This window comes from Amblyomma americanum, chromosome 5 (assembly GCF_052857255.1).
Source record: "Amblyomma americanum isolate KBUSLIRL-KWMA chromosome 5, ASM5285725v1, whole genome shotgun sequence".
Taxonomy (NCBI): Eukaryota; Metazoa; Arthropoda; class Arachnida; order Ixodida; family Ixodidae; genus Amblyomma; species Amblyomma americanum.
This window is the reverse complement of record NC_135501.1, coordinates 67,355,699-67,377,010: the sequence shown is the minus strand read 5'-3', so window position 1 is coordinate 67,377,010 and position 21,312 is coordinate 67,355,699.

Genomic DNA, 21,312 nt, shown 5'->3' with positions numbered 1-21,312 from the left:
CCAGGAATATGGAGGTGTCTGTCCCTTTTCGTCGCCAGTCGCGGCGCGGCGCTGCGAGCGCAGCCGTTCGCACATACGCGAACAACAGTTCATGGAGTTGCCGCATAAGAAATTCGAGAACGTGGCTGCAGTCGCGGGAGCACCCGACATAAAAAGAAGAGCCGTAGTTGCGATCTGAAGAAATATGTGCTGTGTTGGGATTTGTGCCACCTAAGCAGCTAAGGCCATCATGCGCCGAGCTCGAGCTATGGGAGAAATTTCCATGATAATTTTATACACATGAAAAAAATCGTCTGCGGTTTAGAGTGCGTAACAAGGTAAAATTACCTGGTGATGACAAAAGAAAAAAATTTAGAACTGGTACTTTTAAAAGTATTAATGAAGGTCGAGTAACCTCAGTGGCCATCCTTGCAAGAGCAAGAATCTCTAGTTTCTCAACGCACCAATTAAAGATGTGAGCCTTCTTCTCAGCGGTGACAAAGTGGCTCAGGTGTAACAAAATTCAAACAGGGCAGTGAGTAATAAATTTTGAGTTTCTCAGGAAATGCCGTTTCTCTAAGCAAGCTACCAACATACAAGATTTCAACAATTCCATTATCTCGTAAAAGCAGCATATGGTGAAATAAATGCATTCGTTATAATATCTAGCAAAGAACTTTTTCCTCAGTATTTTCAGTTTCGCAAAAGAGAATAAAATTTGGCTAACCATAACTTCATCTCCGCATTCCTTGCGAACAGGTTTGTCTTGTTCTGTAAGTAGAAAATTATGTCAGGTGTGTGTGTCCTTCACGAAGGCAGCAGATAATCACTTTCTTGAAACGTTCCTGGTGGTTGCATGGCTCATTCCGCTAATGCTGGTTTTACAATGTGCAGTCAGTTCTTTAATTCATTGTTCCAGGCGGACAGCCATTTCTGTCTTATGTTACGAGGAACTATGCGCATGAAGTCTTTAAACATTCTTACTTTCTTGATTTTATTCTCATGAGCTTGAGCAGCACAGAAGTCTGTTCTTTCGTTGCCTTTTATAATATGACTAGACAACCTGGAAAGGATCATATTTTTCCCTTCAGCTATCGCTGTTATTATGTTGTGTATAATGCCACCCAGTAGCGGAATGATTGCATGTCTAGTGTGCAGGGCAGTAAGTACACCTAGCGAGTCTGTGTATATGACACTGTTGGTGTGGTTCTCGTTGGCTACATTTTGTACGGATACAGAGATGGCGTAACATTCGGGAGTGAAAATCGAAGCACACCGTGGAAACTTTATTATGTCATTTAAGTTCTCTTGTTCACTGTGCTTCCAAGATAAGCATCTGTTTTTGAACCATCTGTATAAAAAGCTCTGAAAGCACTGTACATTTAATCCAGTCTATGAAATTCTTGTATGATATGTTGTGAAGTTAGTTTCTTCCGCAAGCTTGTAAGAGCACAATCGCAGACTGCAGCAAAATTGTACCATGAAAGTGGTAGTTCTCGTCTTATCGCAATACTAGTTAGTGCGTCCCACGCGCCAATATTCTGGCACAACTCTTCGAATCGCAAGAGTTCTGGCCTGGTAGCTTTCAGTTTGTTGCTAAAGAGCGTTCGAGATATACACTTTGTAGCTACAGGGTGACATGTTTTTGCAGGTAACGGATTTTTATAATGTACCAGCATGTGACCATGGTTCTTGGCCTTTCAGTGATAGTTCATTGGTTTCTACAATAAAGGCTGTTTGTGGTTGATGACTTGTAAGCACCAATGGAAAAGGCACAAACCTAAATTATGTTTCGGATCCAGTCGTTTAAGATACGATAATCTTGCTGCCCTATTTACTATTGATCCATATGCTATAGTAGAGCATTTTACCGAACGATATATTTGAAGAAGACATGTCCTATCGTGATCCAGGTGTTTTCGGGAAACTACATTTAGTATAATCAAGGATCGGGCAGCTTTCTGTTTGAGAGCATTGATATGAGATAGGAATGTCCTTTTTTGTCCAATGTAATGCCTACTAATTTCGTTTCGTTTTTATAGGTAGTTCGGTTTTGTTTAGGTGTAAGGTGGGGTTATATTGTGGACCTCGTTTTAGTGTGAACAGAGCACTCACTGCTGTCTGTGTGCAGAACTGGAATCCATTTTCTTCCGCCAATCTGTAGTTTCTTTATTCTCAAGTGTCTCTGTCTCACACACGTTGCTACATTAGAGGTCGTGCAGGCTATTTGAAGATCGTCGACATAGACTGAGTACTTAATGACTTTTAGGAGTATTTGAGAATAAAATTCATCTTTACAACAAAGACACTTGTGCTTAAAACACACCCTTGAGGAACCCCGTTATCTTGAACGAAGTTCCTGAAAAGGGTTGATTCCAGGCATGCTTGAAATGAGCGGCTCGACAGGAAATCATTTAGGCAGTTTAACAACCTGTCGTAGGCGCCTAGTTCTGAAAGGTCGCGAAAAACCCCAAGCCTTTACGTTGTGTCGTATGCCTTAACGGACGGTATTTCACCCACGGTATTCAACGGACAGTATGACTTCACCGACAATACTTCAAGGTGAACTAAATGGACAGTTGTTGATAATTTTCTTAACCACATTCATGAAGGGAAATAAGTTCCCAACATTGAAGGACGAAAGTCTATCTTGTATTCAGGACATTCTGAAACGATTTGGCTAAGCAATCCTAAGAACTATGTGCCTGTAACATCTGCGGAGGTTGGTGGCTTTCCAGGCTTTATAAACGGTGCAAAAATGACTTTCGTTCAAACCTCAGGTATTCTCTCTGGTACCATTATTTGGTTAAAAAAATTCGAAAGTGCCTCTACAGAAGGCTGTGAAAGATGGGCCAGCATTGAGTAGTGAGTTTCATCAGGCCCCGGAGAAGTTTGTTTTCCGGCAGACAGTGCTCTGTTAACTTCTGAGAGTGTGAAGAGACTGTTGTTTTCTACATTTCAGCTATTGCTTATAAGCGCTTTTCTTCCTAAGCTACGTTTGTGCATATTTAAATAGAATGCGTGCATTGTGAGGCACTCGAAACTGAAGCGAAATGCTACCCTAAATACGTGTGCCTGCACCGTTACACCTGGTTGGGCACAAGCTGTTGCCAAAAGAGGTTAGGGACAGTGAGACAGTTCCATTTATATTTTAAACCAGCTCCCACATTTTGTTCGAGAGATCTTGCTGTTTATAGTCGAGATGTATGTTTTTTATGCCTTACATTTCCTTTAGAGCATCCGACTTCAATGGTTTCTGGTAATGTGCTTGTGTTGAATGCAAGAACGATGTGTATAATATCTATTTCTTTCAAGTGCCAGCGCATTTTTATTCGGTACACATCCGTGCCATTTCATTCGAGGAAGCCTTCAACCATTTATATCTCGATTACATGTAAGAAAACATTTTATGAGTTGACGCCAAGGACCGTGCTGTATGATGTGTGTGCAGTTATGGAGACTGGGATGTCTCCAATAGTTAGAAGGTATGAGATATTAGAGTTTTGGATATGTGTACAGATCTGTAGCGACAAATCGTCACAGGTCATTTTTGATACCGTGTATCCGGGGCTCAAGGAACCTGCTAAGCACTGTGACAATAAGAAACAGGACATGAATCTTGCCTGCTTCCCTTCTACTGCACTACGTTTGACACGGAACGTTGAAAAGGTTGTTTTTGTCTTATGAAATAAGACTGCTGCATCATTCCGAACACCTTTCATATTGAAATTATGTTTAAAGGGTGCGGAAGCCATGAAATGTATATGTTGTTCGGTCACGGGGGCAGCCACCCACCGATATGCCCAACAAGGAGACAGGACAGAAACCTAGCACCTAAGTCCTGCCCACGCCAGCTGGACACACCAACTGTACCAAATTAGAAGCAACTCAGGGTGTTGGACACACAAGGTTAACCCTAGCCGCCTATGAAAAGAGAACTACCGAGAAGAGAGGAGGAGACAGAAGAGTTGTAAGAAAGAGATAGGAAATTGAAATAAAAGGGGACCTGCGCTGAAAAAAAGCGAATGCTTTACCGCCAAAGAAATCTTCACTTGCACTGTAGCTCTGCCGACAAGATGATATGGCAGCACTATGATTAGGCCGTGTGCGCAGTGAATAATAGTGTCATGGAGAGATTTGCGCGTCAGTTTAAAGACGAGATGTTTGGCTCCGTCCGGGTGGTACGTGAAATCCGATTAATAAGTATGAACATCTCTCAGTGAGGACTTTAGTCGTAACTACCTCATTTATCCGTAACACTCTAATTAGCTCGGTTTAAGCTACCAATAAATTCGAAGCGGCCTTTACGGCCGCCTGTTAGGTGTTTTTACTACCAACAGTGTACGTCTGTGTGGTATGTGTGCGTGCCTGTGGATCGGTGTTTTTATGTGCACGCGTCCGGGTCTCTCTGCGCGTCTTCGTGTGTGTGGGCGCGCGCGTGTATGTGCGTCCAGGTGTGCGCGTGCGTGCCTGCGTGCATGTGTGAATACCATCTCAGACCAGAAATTCAAACGCGGAAAGGCCGTTAGAGTAGGGGCCAAGTGTAGAGCCAGTACTGACTTAAAATTATCAGAACGTCAACGTGACAGCGCAGAAGACGCAGGCGCAAGCGCTGACGCTTTAACTGAAAGAATTTATTGCAGCAAGAGCTCATTACCAGCCGCCCAAGGAAAACGTACCCATGCTTTTAAAGTCGCTGAGGCGTATGTGCTGTGTTTTATCGGTCTTCAAAGTATACTGAGTAGTAAACGGTAAGTATCTAATATTTTATTTATTGTCTTGAGGAACAAAGTGGTAACTTAGAAGTTGTTGATCCTCTACAACACGAGCTAAAAATTCTGTTTAATTCAATTTTCCACTATGTAGCTCCAAGAATTGTCCTACAAAGAAAACTATTACTGGCTAATATATCTGCCTCAGTGCGCACGTAAAGCGTCTAAGCGAATTTTGTTCTAGGGTACGCGTCTGGGGAGGTTGAAGTGGCACCGATCTCAAGTGGAAGATTTTTACGCAAAAGCACAGATTAACGGGTAAAACCCAACTAAGAATCTTGCTGCTGGCAACACCTTCAGGGAGCCAAAGTAAAAAAAAAAACTTTGCCGCAACTGTGTTTCAAAGGCCACGGTAGCGCCAACCGATAGGCTTCGCTGGCCGTTGCACATCGTCGTCTTCAACTTCCAGCTGCGGCGTGAACAGATCAAACCTGCTAGAAATCGATCATAGCTTAGCCTGATTCTAACATATTCTCCAGACATGCCGCCGACCCAGCAAACGCAACCAGCGAACTAGGCTAAATGCATGTTTTTGTACGTCTCCTCGTTTTAACTATACACGTTAAAACCCTAAAACATTTTATTGTGCGAGTAATGGTTTAATGCATTAAAAAACTCAACTTACTGTAAACGGCACCTTGGTGTAAACACTTCCGTGAACTGTATACCAAAACAACCTACAAGTTCTCAATTGACTCTTTGTTCTTCAAGCCAGTAAATAAAAATGTGCTAATTACTTTCTTGTAATAAATAAATTCTGGGAAACTCTAAAATTACAGCCAGCTAGGCCGGCCGACTCTCAAAAGATCTCAGTTGGTTTTAATAGAGTAGGGTGCTCCCATTTTTTTTTAAAGCTTCATTGGATTTGGCTGTGAGCCCTGGTACAACATAGGACCGCGCCCACAGCATAATAAAAAATAAAACTTTTAAATCAAGCTCCAACATTTTTTCTCTATGGCTCACTCAGCCATAGAAAAATCTAAGCACTTTTCTGTTTATGGTTACACAAGCCTTGGCGCAGTATGTTCCTCTGCGAGGAAATACATGTACTCGATGTAATTCGCGCAGAATCTATTGCCTGTATCCTCTTAGAACCTGACTTTTTTTTGCTTTTTTCTGGCGCGGGCCCACGTGTTCAGGAAACTTCCTCTTCCCGCCATCTTTTAAATGTTCTAGCTGCTCTCTTAGTCTATCACTCAGTCAAAGCCCTGTCGTATACCTACGGTGACGCACATGATAAAGATATTTCGTAGACATTTTTATGACTTAGACAAAGTGTTCTCAGATTTCTTTTTTTAGCACTTTTCTGGAGCTACTTCTTTTGTGTGCACCATCATGGAAAGTTTATCCAGCTTGTTAGACGCAGAAAAAGAGATTTTGAGCTTGGAGAATTTCGAATACGAAGCTCCCGTGGGCACTCTAGCCGAGCACATTTCAGCTAATTGGAAGCGTTAACGGCTTTGTAGGGTCGAAATCGCATTTATATATGAGTGACGCGGCCAAAATTTTTTCGGCTACAACGCCGAGGGTAACTTCTTCTACGAGATGTAAACCATGTATGAATATTAAAAACGGGTGTCTACACCCATCTCAATACTTAGTGAGACTAACTGTTATGGTTAAAAGGTAACTACTGAATATCATTGAGCCAGCCTCCTGCACGTAGAAGTAGTAATAATTGTATTTTTAGCTGGCCATATAAACAATATGCCCTAGATGTGAGGCTAAATGAGGAAGACGATGCAAGCCTCCCGACGAGGCGTACGCCCCTAATAATACATCGAACATTGTGGTCGAATGGAGAAAAAAAAACAATTTCAAAAGATTCTGCAAAAGTTATGAAATCAGAAATAGGGAACACTGATAAACGACGCAAAATATACTGAAACAATTGGCAGTAAACGCAATATGCAGATTCGGCATTAAAAAGAAACAACGCACAAGACTAAGTATACAAAAGTCAGCTGAAATTTGTAGAGGAGGAGCCAGAATCGGCAGTTTTTTCTTAAACTCAGATAGACTATGACTATCTACAGCAGTTTTTACAAGAGACTGATAAGCATTACACAATGTTACAAGTCAGTTATCTACAGTTTGTTTTTCATAGTTTTTGTAGGTCTTGCATTAGATAGGGCAACAGAACGTAAACCATACGTAACATTTCTTGAATTATAGCATTTTGGAACGAACTAAAATTATGTTTTACTTTATAAAAAGTGTGAACTACCAAACTCAAGTTTTAGGAATGAAAGAAATTGCGATCATGACCTCTTTCCAAAAGATTTTCTTCGGCAGCTGAGCTTGAAAATATTGAACGTAAAGCTCGTTTCACAAGAGAAAATAATTTATACGAATCGTTTTTGTTGCACGTTCCCCGCAACAGGTTGCATTATACAAGGTGGGAATGAACAAGGGCAAATTGTAATTGACTGCAAACCTATAGTGGAAGCAGATGCCTAATACAATGGATAATACAAATACACCTGTCCATTTTTAGTCTAATGCAGTTTGCATGATCTGTCCTCCTAAAATCACTGCGAATATTCACACCTAGAAACCGGCAACTATGAACTTGCTCGATGTTCAAGTCATTAAGAGCTAATTTGATATGATGATCTAATGGTTTGTTTTTTGGATAGAAGAGCATAAAATATGTTTTCTTACGTTTACCTCAAGTTGGATAACAGAGATCCAAATCGCTAACTCTTTAGGCCAGGCACTAGACAGCTGTTCAAGTACATAAAGATTGGAGCCAGAAAAAAGAACATAAGTAGTGTCGGCATGCATCATAATATTAGAAGTTAATGGAATGTTAACAATATCATTGTTGTATAAAATTAATAAAACTGGTCCATGAATTGAACCCTGAGGGACTCCAAAATTTGTCGTACTACAAATAGATTTTGCATCATGAATCTCGGTGTGCTGGATTCATGCAGTTAGTTAACTCTCCAAAAGTGCATTTGAATCTCCACACCTCCATAAGTCTCTAATTTATAGAGTAATATTGGATCCATAACATAATCTAAGGCTTTGCGCAAATCAAGAAGAATGCCAATAGAAAAATGCCCATTCTAAAAATTATTATCTATAGAGTTGATATATCTAATTGAGCTGATTGGGTTGGCTTAACGGTCTAAATACCATACTGTTGGGGCAGATTAGATGCTTAGTTTGTAACAAGTTACGTAGTCTCCTCAAGAGTACACGCTCAGCTAATTTTCAAAACAGGCGCAATAATGTGACAGGACCATAAATATTCTAGCAATTTTTGTTGCCACCTTTGAATAGCACAGCAACACGTACGACTTTTAATTTGTTAAGGAATCTACCAGAGAGCAGCATTCTATTACAAATGTGCGTAAGGGGACCAGCGATAATATTAATAGCAGGTTTGATATGAAAAACAGCAACTTCATTGTCTCCAGGTGAGCCGGTGTTTCTAAAAGGGCAGTGCTTGACGATGTGACAACCTCCTGCAAGGCCCGTTCTGCTTTTGACCGCTACGGGGGTGGGACGTGCCCAAACCACGGATATCGGGACCCCAGGTTTTTCTTCCTTGTGATCTCGTGGCCCCCTTTTCTGCTTCGTGCAGGCAAGTCATAATATGCGCATCGTGCAAACCATGTCGTCTACAAAGAGGGATGCACTGCTGAAAGCTTCTCTTAGTCATTTTCTGCGCGACTATGTAGGAGTTATAACTTGTATCTGGATATGCATGGCAGCTGTCAAAATACCAGGAAGATGCCTAGAGTATCGTCTAGGAATCGATTAAGCAACGATTGAAAGGAACACGAATATGACAGATGGTGAACCGTTATTACAGCGCAGGTGCGAAAACAACTATGAAGAAAAACTCTATCATTTTCCAGCTAAGCGAATTGTTTATCTCGCTCAATTACCTGGGACAGTCATTAGGTCGCAACGCTCTGATGCAAGTAGTATTAACACTGACGTCTACGTGCTATGTCAACGCGTGAAGGACGCCATTCTTCCAATTCTTCATTGTTTAGTGTTCGCGCTGGTTGCCGTCTGGAGACCAATATATTTACTGCAGCGGACATCAGGTTTCCTTGCAATAACCGTGCCATGAAGCATAAAAGTATTAAAAAGATCAATTTATGAAAGTTTCCGAAGCACCATAGCAGCGCCTGTGTCGAAACTATCCGACATTAAGAGCCGCCGCTGTGCTTCTATTAACACAAATAGTGCATAAATGACGAACTGCCTGAATTCAACGAAAAATATCACTCGCAAATGCGGCATAAAATTGCCTTACATATTGTGTTAATCATCTGTGGAGTTTATGTTATGGCACCACCTGTAAGGAAGAGGTAGCCACCCTACTTGTGGTTCCGTTTCTCTTGGTGGGGTGCACATATGAGTTCCTCACCCCTGGCGCCAACTTCGCTGTGATGAGTTAGGGTGTAGGGTACAAAGCTCTGTCGACACGGCGCCGAACGCTTACAAGCAGCGCTTAGGATAACGTCCTGAAATTAATACAAGGGCGTAACTCTTGACCGCACAGCAATCCAAGAAAATACGATTAAACAGCCAGCTCCGATTTGTTAACTCAGCCGCTTTGGGGCAGGGCTATGGATGTAGCCTTCCTAAAGCATCGTGCTCTGAACGCTATATGCATCAGGATAAAAAAAAAGATGTCTTAACATATCGTTAAAGCACTCAGAGCTCCTGCCACCTACAGACTGCAGGATAATGATCTAAATTCCAAGCAAATATATTAATCACACCGTAAGCAGATCTTTGCAACACATCTCCAACAAAACGGTAATCGCTAAAAACTTATGCATGGCACCAGTTTTCAAAGTAAATGCAACAGCCGCGACATCGTAAGGTGAAGAAGCTAGAGTATATTATGAGCAGCAGCACAGGCATATTGAAAGCGGAAAGAATTACTTTTTAAGTTCTCCTTGTTTAGTTATAATCCGAAAATAATTGCCATGCTCTAATAATGATCACGTTTAGAAAATAAGTTAAACAACCCACCTTAGTGGATTCAATACGTGCATAGCCGGATATCGCATCATGGTTGAGAATCGGTCGCTCGGAAGCAGGTTCCAGCGCAACGCTGCAGACATTTCTTCATCCGAGCATGAGGAAAAAGCAACGTGGGTCTGCTGACGAGATCTTTCATAACACTCATAGACGTCGTTGGCGAACACTGAATTCCAACCGAATTTACGAAGTCCTTTCTCCATTGCATCGTCAGCGGCCGACGTGCGAAATTTGGTGGTCCTAGCTCGGTAGTATACCATGAAATCAAGACTGAAGCATGGACAGAGGGCACCTTCCTCTATTCGCTGGTTGAGCTCGGCGAGTGACCTTACGCTTGCCATCTCACTAGGGCTGCTTCGAATGGCTGTGATGCTGCTTTGGATGTAATTTCCGAGAGCCAACATCCCTAGGGCCCAGAAAGCAGTGGCAAGGCTACGGAAAGCGAGGCAGTTTGCCGCAGACCCGGGCGGACTCCTGCCAAGGAGGGTACACAAAAGTAGCAGTACGAGATTGGACACAGAGGACCCCGTTCGCACCCGAGAAAAGTACCGAGAACGAATAAGCGTGAATGCAAGTACTGAAGACAATGTAGTCATTAACACTAATAGAAAAGAAAGAAATGAAAGTGGGGAGTCGATGACGGTAATGATGTTGTCAACTATTGGATGGTTGAAAACACACAGAGGCTCTGGAGAGTATTGAGCATATGCGAAAACGTATTCCATTATCATGTGTACGCCTGCGTGGCTAAGAATAATCATGTCCACCTTTTTTTCTAAAAAATCTGGATATTCACTGAAATTGTGAATATTCAAGGTGTTGTTGAGTGTCCTGTACGCATCAATCAATGCCAACGCTTCAGGCCTTCTAGCCAAATCTATATCACGGCGGATAAGGGTACTTCTAATATGTACAGCAGCAGACAGGTTGTTTCCTTTGGGTAATTGAGCCGTTGAGCTCAGCTTCATGGAAAAGAATTCGTCGCGCGAAACACTTACACGAGCCTCGCAGTTCCGAAAGCGGTCTTCGGGTATGCTGATGGATGTAGAGTTAACCATCACCCCCTGACACAGTCCATAAGGCTCCCAGTCCGAAAGGTATCCGAACCACTCGTTCCAAAATAACCAACGGCTTCGGACCTTTTGTGCCATGTACCTACCGAGAAAATATTTCGTCATGTCTGGGATAATAGGCATTGGTGGCACGAAGACAATCCATTCTATGCGCCTATAGACGGGGTCTTCAAAGAAATTTGCATGGTCTGGAGAAGTCTCCCACGGTACATAGTAACTTAGGAACTCCCGGTCGAGAAGAAATGTTTCTTCTATGCTCAGAAATTTTACTGGAATTGGGATATCTTTTGCCACAGCATAGAACCGTTCTGTGTCCCAACGATTATAAAGTATGATCGGCCGAGCAGAAGACAATTTCGAAGCATTCATGATATTGAGTAGAGAATAGTCGTTTTCAGGTGACATAGAAACATGCGATGCGTAAGTGCAGACCAGGTTTGCTAACAACGCAAGAGCACATACAATATGACTTGAGACCATGATGTACAGTAAGCAATATTTCGAACTACGCCTGATAAGAGCAATATAGTTCTGCAGCACAGCGAACTTTCAGGCCTATCGGATGACTGCTTCTGGAATGAAACCTCACTTTCATGTAGAAATCATATTTTGTCAGTGGCTTCAATCACTGTGACTTCTCTGTGACCGTGCTGAGCTATCTCAAGGAAGCGTCTGTGCAGCCAAATGGAAGGACATGTCTTTTGTACCGAGGCTTGTGTTTTGTTGGATTGTTGGGTACCTTGGAAACGAGCGAAAGTAGGCAACGAGCGCTGCGCAAGCTTTTACCCACCAAGGCTGTCAAAAGCACAACACACTTGTTAGATTCATACTCAGGTAGCAGCGCATTATTTCTCGACCCACGCTTTATTTGCCGGCTTTTAACTAGCATGAATCCGTGGTTAGCCGGCTCACAATTTTCACTCTTTTGCTTGCATTACTCTCCGTACAACAGTTTTTAATCGATTCCCACTTACGCCACTCGGCGTAAAAACTGGGCCATATGTAAGGCATGCATTCAAATCCTTGTGTTTGAAGCTGGATGTGTACGCATGTTCCTTTTTCCCCACTTCTTATGCGCCCTCGTACGACTGCATTGATTTACTCGGCAGGTTCTGTTTTGGATACCACCGTGGATACGCGGTTCATATTTGACAGCATGGGCAGCACTAGGCACCTTCGTACGTGTAGATATCATCTTATGCTATGGTTACCGGCGTAATTTGGTTGACACGAAAGTAGGGCCTTAGAATTTTAGTTGTGGACAACTAGGGTGCCAACTATGCCTATACGCGACGGCAGATTTGTGCTCACGTAAGGTCTATTTTGATCGTTGTAGTCGCTCCCTAGAGTTCCTTCTAGAGGAAACAATAAAAACGCGAAAATTTGCATTTCAATGAAACTCCAGCGCAATACAAACTGGCATTCAATATAATTTACATCATATTTAGATGAATTTTTCACATGGCAATAATGCAAACCGACGCGTACAACTTGGTAATTACTAACGTGTAATCTTTGGATTAATTCTTTCCAGTGCGAAACTCAGGATCGGATCCAGTGTTCTTCTGAAAACCTAATTTGAATAGTTTAAGTTTAGACTGTTATTAAAACGAGCGCTTACGAGATTGCTGAATTGAATTCAGAAAAAAGAATGGAGAGACGAGTGCGATAGTCGGTAATGCCAAGTTTGTGTGCAGCTCTTCAGCCGAGGCAGCTACTACCTGTCAAGGCTGGCGCGTTACTCTGCTAGCCACCCTCAGGGCTTTTCCCGCTGCAGCCTGATTTCCGTTGTTCATTCCTCCGCCCTCGTTGTGACAGGTGCGGTTTCGCCCTGCTACTGTCTGCTAACACGCCACCTGTCACACACCTACAGACGCCACCTGCCAGCGTCGTGTCGCCGTCGGCGTGTTACGCCTACGGCGACCAATACGACGCTCGACGCAAGCAACGGGCACCTATTATTTGCACTCTAAACCAAATATAATAATCAGTTTGCTCTGTCTGGCGTGTTGACTTGGTTAACTAAAAGTGGGGTGGAAACATGGAAAGCAAGCGTCGGTGCCAAGCGCTATATATGTCTGGCTTCTATTATGATTATTACGGCTAGGTAGCAGTAACGTGCAGTAAGAAGGAATGGGAGCTAGAATATATTCTGCTTTAGTGTTGCATCATAATTTCATGAATATTGGCGAACTAATAGGAGCAGTAATTACATTCAATGGCATAACACACAGTGTTCTTCTTTCCCCTGGGACTGACGGACATCTCTAGTAAAAATAAACTCAGGATCTCTGTGCCACATTGCCATCCCAAACCCTTTAACTTACATAGTTTGCACATGTGCATGCTTTCTTCTTCAGGAGCGTGCTTAATGCTAATTCCGTAATTCCGTTATCGTGTTCTGGTTCCCGCTCATCTGTCGATCCTTTCTGATCTTTCGTAGTTGAAGAGAATGCAGTGCTGGAGAAAGAAATTGTGAGACCACAAGGAAAGCGTTTGGAGCTAAGTGGTTATAGCTGCCTCGAAGACTCTGTAGTGAATTAGGGCCACTTTTCTGGCACAGCAGCAGAACATGGTTCGATTTCGATTTTAAATAGGCTTTGTGTGCAGCTTTTTTTCAAACTTATGTAGCCGCTATGGTGTGGTAGCTTTCTAAAAAAATACGCATGGGCTTCCCTGCCACTACAATATCTTTAAACATTGTTCCGTTCAGAGCCTTTCCCTAATTAAAAAAAAATCTCCTCATACATCGCTGCCACTTAAACTTAAAAGAAGTTCTTAAAGACAGCATGTCGGAGCTCAATCTTGCCTGCGCATTACATGCCCCGCCCAAGCCCAATTCTTCTTCCTGAATTAGACTAAGATGTCATTCACCCGCGTTTGTTCTCTCACCCATTCTGCTCGCTTGCGGTCTCTTTACGTAACACCTATATTTTTTTTGCATGGCTCGCTCCGTTGCCCTGAACTTAAGCTGAATACTTTTCGTTAGCCTACGTGTTGGTGCCCCGTAGGTGAGTACCGGTAAGATACAGCTCCTGTACAATTTTCTCTTGAGGAATAATGGTATAACTGCCATTCATGATGTAAAAAAAAATGCCATATGCGGACCACCAATATCCTTCCTCTTATTCCCTTCTGATTATCCGGATCAGCTGTCACAACCTGCTCTAAGTATACGTATTCATTAGCACTTCCAGAACCTCGTTGCTAATTGTGAACTGCTACTCCTTTTCTAAACTGTTGAACATTACTTTCGTATTCTGCAGTTTAATTTTTAGACCCACCGTACTGCTCTCTCTCTCTCTCTGTATAACTTATTGATCATGAGCTGCAGTTCATCTCCTGAATGACTCAGCAAGGCAATGTTATCAGCGAATGACAATTATTTAGGTATTTTTCATTAACTCTTATATTCAACTGCTACCAATTCAGGACTATGAATACCTCCTGAAAGCAGGCGGAGAATAGCATTGGCGAGATCGTGTCTCTTTCACAGAAGCTATGAAGTTGCTATATATATCTTCCAGTATTTTGACATACTACACCGTGATTTGTGAATGCTTGTATGACTGGTCAGGTTTGCACTGAGTCAAATGCTTTCTCGTAATCAGTTAAAGCTACATATAGGAGTTTAATTTCTGCGCATTTCTCAGTCATCTGAGGGATAGTGTGAGTATGATATATTGCGGAATATGCTTTACGAAAGCCTGCCTGATAATTTGGTTGATTGAAGTCTAAGGGGGCCGTGACTCTAATAGCTATTGCCTTAGTAAATGCCTTGTAGGCGACAGACAGTAAGCTGATCGGTCTCTAATTTTTCAGGTCCTTGGCGTCTCCCTTCTCATGAATTAAAATCATGTTTGCATTCTTCCAATCATTTTTTACGGTCGAGGTCATAGGGCATTGCGTACATAGGGTGGCTAGTTTTTCTAGCACGATCTCCCGTCCACCCTTCGAGAGATCTGCTGTTACTTGATCCTCACTAGCTGGTTTTCTGCTTTGCACGGCCCCTAAGGCTTTCTCTAATATCTCTTTTGTTACTGACCGGATGACACATTGCTGTGTGCTACAGTCTCTTTCATTAACGTTCGGATTACATTGGCTACTGTACAGTTTTGTGTAGATCTCTCTGTGCTACTTTTCCAATCTTATTCATATTGCTCATTACATTGCCCTCTGTCTCTTAGCGCATACATCTGCTTTTTATCTATACCTAGTTTCCTCTTCACCCCTTTTATGCTATGTTCATTTTTTGGGGAGCATGGTTGATTCCCTCTATATTAAACTTCCTTATGTCGGCTTCCTTTGCGCCTATTTATTAACTTCGATAGCTCTGCTAGTTCTATTATTATCTCTAGGGTTAGACGCCCTCGTGCTTTGGTGTGTCTTAATCAGATCTCTCGTCCCCTGAGATAGCTTGCCGCTATCCTGTCGAACCGTCCAACCGTCGACTTCTACTGCACACTCCGTAATGATACCTGTCAGAATATTGTTCATTGTTGGAACACTAATATCGTTTTGCTCAGGTAAAGCTGAATATCTGTTCTGCAGCGATATTCTAAATTCCTCTATTTTAAGTCTTACTGCTAACTCGTTAATGGGATTCCTATTAACTAGCATCCTGTTCCTTCTTCAAGTCTAAGCTAAGTCGAGACGTTACCAATGTCTGGTCGCTACAGCGCACCTTTCCAATGACGTCCACATCCTTAACGATTTCAGGCTGAGCAGATAAGATGATATCAAGTTTGTTTTTAGTCTCAGCGTTGGGGCTCTTCTAGGTCCATTTCCTGTTCTCTTGTTTGCTGAAGAAGGTATTCAGGATTCGTAAGTGATTCCTATCTGCGAACTCTACAAATAACTCTCCTGCTGTTCAAAGAACCTATGCCATAGCCGCCTACCCCCTCGTCGCCAGCCTGCCTCTTGCCCTCCTTTGCATTGATGTCGCCAATCAGTGCAGTGTGCTGTGATTTTACTTTCTTCACTGCTGATTCCACGTCCGCATAGAAGGTTTAAACGGTCTGCTCATCATATCTGAATGTATGTGCGTGGGACTGCACCACGTTCAGCTTGTACCTTCGATTGAGCCTAATTACGAGAGCTGTTACCCTCCCGCTAATACTGTGGAACTACTCTACGTCGCCAGCTATATCCTGATTAATGAGGGATTCCACACCTAGTTTCGTCTATCCACTAATGTACGATAGCACAGTATGCGCCAGTCCTTTTTTAGTGTATACGACTCACCTGTCCTCCTAACTTCACTAAGCCCTATGATATCCCATTAAATGCCCGCTAGTTCCTCTAACAGCACGGCTAGGCTAGCCTCACAACGTAGGGGGATAGCGTTAAATGTTCCCAGGTTCAAATTCCAATAGTGGCCTGTTCAGAGCCAGAGATTCTTAGCACCGTCCGCTGCGTCACAGGTCTGACCGCCGCCTTGGTCAGTTGCTCCGCAGCCGCTGGAGACTGAGGGCCGAGGCTTAATTGGATTGTTCATAGAACGTTGTGGACAAGCACTACACCAGGGAGGCCAAATCCTGTTCTGGTGAAGGAGTGTGTTGTCGGTTCTGGTCACCGAGATCAGGCCGCACCCCAGGCCTGGTTAGGCAGTTCCATCGACACGCGGAGATTTCTTTTCTCAAACTGTGTGGGGAATTGCGCGGCCCCGGGATTCGAGCCCCGGTCCTCTTGAGCACGAGGCAGACACGCTACCCCTACGCCATCGCTGCATACAAGAATTTTAAATAACAACTGGCTTACTTTAACCCCTTGTAGCGACCCGTGGGGTATGGGAGGGGGCGTATTGTAAGAGTACGGAATAGTTTATACTATCTATGGTTCTTTGCGATGTTTCGCTGTTACAGACCAAGAGGCCGGTTTTGCCACTTCCCTAAACTGAAATTGTGCCTTCACGCCGGAGATCGGGTCCGCAATCTTGGGATCAACGGCAGAACACCAGTGCAACGGAGTTGCCGCAGTGGTTTGTTGATTTGTCTAAAGATAAAAGCTTATCATACATAACATTTTGCAATGTTATTGAATTTTGTCAGTAAAGACGGCTTATTCGCTAAACATTTGTATTTTTTACAATAATTGTCCTTAGCAAAGTCTATTCACATCAAATGTACAATGCCTCATAAAAATGGCGCTTTGTGAAGCGCATTTTTGCACATTTCGTAATTTATAGATAAAATAAGTTTGTACTGATAGTCCTTTGATGTCAGAATTTAGTTATCGTTAGCCTCTCTTACAATGTTTCTTGCTAACGCGACTTCTTGAAGCGCTGCGGGTGCCATTAAGGCAGGAAAGGGCATCTGGATATCTATGAAAGAGCTTTTAGTTTGTATTTTTCAGACAACTGATAAACGCTAAAGATCAGCACATCTTTCTAAATTAGTGATCACTACCAGAGCTCTGAGCGTTACTTTGATGCGTTTCTTAACGTCATTCAGAACATTTACCGAGGGGCTGGCGCTACAGCTGCCGCATTAGGTTGGGTTCCTCGACATGTGCGTGGAGTACGTGCTTCAGCTATGCGTGCCTCATGACTGCGCGGTGACAAGGTGGCTCTTCATAAGATCAGATAATATTCGACATTCGAGGCGCTACTGTTAAAGCCCCCACTCGATGGACAGATCCTAGGCGTTCGGGCAGAGCGCCTACGCGCACGGGCGTATGCTAGAGCCTTTCTGCGCATGCGCGAGGCACGACGCGCAGCTAGGCGAGAGCGGGACGCAGATATCTGTAGTGACACATATTTGCGCCTGCGTACGCGCGCTCGCGCCCGTCTTGGGAGCGGGATCTAGCTTAAAGCAATCGGAGGACCGCGGGTCTCTCGGGGACTTTTTTTTTTCATCGCTTGGGGCTTTTTGAAATTCCACTAATTTTCGTCGCGGTTTACGTTTTCCTACGGGCACCCCAAAGCACTTTTTTGCACGCATTGAAACTCTTTCCGTTGGCCCTTGAGTGGGAAGGAACCATCACCAGGAGCATGGAGGTGCCTGCCCGTTTTCGACGCCCGTCGCGGCGTGGCGCTGGGCGCGCAGCCACTCTGCGCGCAGCCACTCTGCCCTCCAGCTGCCGCTGTTATTATGTTGTGTATAATGCCACCCATTAACGGAATGATTGAATGTCTAGAGTGAAGCTCTCAGTACACATAGCGAGCCTGTGTATATAATACATTTCGCCTGGTTCTCGTTTGCTACATTTTGTACGGATGCAAAGATTGGGTAACATTCTGCCGTTAAAATAGATGAACACTGTGGAAGCCTTATTATTTCATTCCAGTTCTCTTGTACCACTGTCCTTTCAACATAAGCATCTGTTTTTGAACTATTTGTATAAAAAGCTTTGAATGTACTGTATCGAGTGCAAGGAATTTTTCTATGATATGTTTTGAAGTTATTTTCTTCCGGAAGCATGTAAGAGTGAAATCGCAGATTGAAGGAAAATTGTACCGCATATGTTGTAGTTCTCGTCTTTGCGCAATACCAGATAATGCGTTCCACACGCCAATATTCTCGCACATCTCTTCGAATCGCAAGAGCGGGGCCTGGTAGCTTCCGGTTTGTTGTTAAAGAGCGTTCGAGATATGCACTTTATAGTTGCATGGTGACATGTTTTTGCAGGTAACGGATTTTTATAATGTTCGAGCATGTGACCATGGTTCTTCTGTATGTCAGTGATAGTTGATTGGTTTCTGCAAAAAGGCTGTTTATGGTTGTTACCTTCTATGCACCAATGGAAACGCACACACCTAATTTATGTACCGGATCCAGTCGTTTAAGATACGATGGTCTTGCTGCTTCATATACTATACATCCATATTCTAATGTGGAGCATATTACAGAGTGATATATTTGAATAACACGTGTCCTATCGGAATCCCAGTGTTTTCGGGAAACTACTTTGGGTATATTCAAGGATCGGGGAGCTTCCTTTTTGAGAGCACTGATATCAGATAGGTATGTCAGATTTTGGTCAAATGTAATGCCTAGCAATTTCATTTCGTTTTTATAGGTAGTTCAGTTTTATTTAGGTGTAAGGTAGGGTCTGATTGTAGACCTCGTTTTAGTGTGAAAAGAACACTAACTACGGTCCGTGTGGAGAACTCGAATCCATTTTTTTGCGCCCATATGTAATTTGTTTATTCTCAACTCTATCTTTCTCACACATGTTGCTACGTTGGAGGACGTGCAGGTTATTTGAAGATCGTCGACATAGAATGAGTACATAAAAGATTTCAGGATTATTTTGTGAATAAAATTCATCTTTACAACAAAGAGAGTTGTGCTTAAAGCACACCCCTGAGGAACCACGTTCTCTGGAACGACGTTCCTGAAAAAGGTGTATCCCAGGCGTACTTGAAATGAGCGGTTCGACATGAAATCGTTTAGGCAGTTTAACATCCTGTCGTGGGCGCCAAGTTCTGCAAGGTCGCGAATAATCCCAAACCTCTGCGTTGTGTCGTATGCCTTTGCCAGTTAAAAAACACGGCTATGAGCCTTTTTTGCATAAAAGGTACACGGACAGTATTTTCAAGGCGAACTAGATGGTCAGTTTTCGATAATGATTTTTACAACCATAATCATGAAGGGCAAGGAGTTCGCATTGTTCAAGGACAAAAGTCTATAATTTATACAGGACATTCTCAAACGATTTAGCTAGGCATTTCGTAAGAGCTATCTGTCTGTTAGAGCTAGTGGAGGTTTGTGGCCTTCCAGGTTTTAGAAATGGTTCGATAATGACTTCATTCCAAACGTCACGTATTCTCCCTAGTACCAATGTATTGTTTAAAATATTCAACAGTGTCTCTACAGCAGGCTGCGCAAGAAGGGCCAGCATTGAATAGTGTAATTTATCAGGCCCCGGAGCAGCTTGTTTTCCAGCAGACAGTACTCTGTTAATTTCTGAGAGTGTGATGAGGCTATTGTTTTCTACATTTCTATTATCGCGTATGAGAGGTTTTGTTTCTCAGCTGTGTTTTTGAATGTTAAAAAAGAATGCGTGTATTGTGAGGCACTTGAAACTGCAGCGAAGTGCTCCCCTAAATACGTGTGCCTTTTGCCTTACACCTCTTTGGGCATCAGCTGTCGTCAAAAGAGGAAGAGGGAACGGCGAGACACTTCCATTTGAATTTCGAACTAGCTCCCACATATTTTTCGATGAAATCTGGCTGTTTATAGTTTAGATGTTAGTTTTTACCCATGAAATTTACTTTAAAGTATTCAACCTCAATTTTTTCGGGTAATTTGGTTGTGTTGAATGCGAGAATTAGGTGTTTTGTGTCTATATCTTTGTAGTCCTTGAAGATTTTAATTCGGTTCACATCCGTGCCATTCGGGTCGACGAACCCTTCTACTCTTTATTTGTCGATTAAATGTATGAAATTATATTCTGAGTTGACGCCACGGATGATGCTGAAGGATCGATGTGCTGTTATATAGGCTGAGATGTCTCCAATAGTTATAAGGTAGGAGATTTTAGAGTTTTGGATATGGGCACGGATCTCTAAAAACAAATCTCCACGGGCCATTTTCGATACCTTGTATCCGGGGCTCAAGGCATCTGTTAAGCGCTTCGACAATAAAAAACAGGACAGGAGTTGAGTTGAGGTGTTGAATGCTACAGGTGGGGTTAGCCTTGCTCTATCTGCCGGCAATTGCTCCATCGCAGCGTCCCTTCGATATTAACAATGCCGCATCTACCCCGCTACGCGCACAGTCTCTTATAATAGCACACATTCTCTCCCGCAGTCACCATCTATGCACACAATCAATCCACACAGTTCACATCACAGTCCACTCCAGAAGTCACAATCTATGTACATATTCAGTCACAGTAGATCATAGGCCATTGTAGTGCCACAGTCCATACACACATTCACTCACAGTTTAAAATAGTCCACACCGGAAGACACCATCTACGCAAACATTCAATCACAGTAGGCCATAGTCCGTTCCTGCTTTCACCATTTAAAAACAAGATCCGTGTTCTGCAGAAATGTTAAAAGAAGGCGTGCAGCCTCCCTTCTGCATGTCTGGTTTCCACTCGGGAAGACAATGTCCTGCACTTTGATGTGACGGGTTCCTGTCTTCTGGAAGGAAGCAAACATCACATGCCTTTCCGCGTTGTACTCTGGGCAGTACATAATATAATGTTCGATATCCCCGCACACACCACATAAAGAGCAGAGCGGAGAGGATGCTATGCCGGTCTTATGCACATATGCAGGAGTGCGAGCAGAGGCCGTGCGAATTCGATGTAGAAGGGTCGCCTGAGATCTTCTCACTCCCTTGGTCACACATGGCTTGTGGGACGCACTCCACAGGGTACTGAAGTGATCGAGCACCGTTTTCCTGCAGAGACTTTTCCCATTTTGAGGTACTTTTTTTGATGGAATCCTTCAGAGAGCTTTATGGGCGAGACTGTCTGCCACCTCATTACCGTTGACTCCTATGTGAGAGGGCACC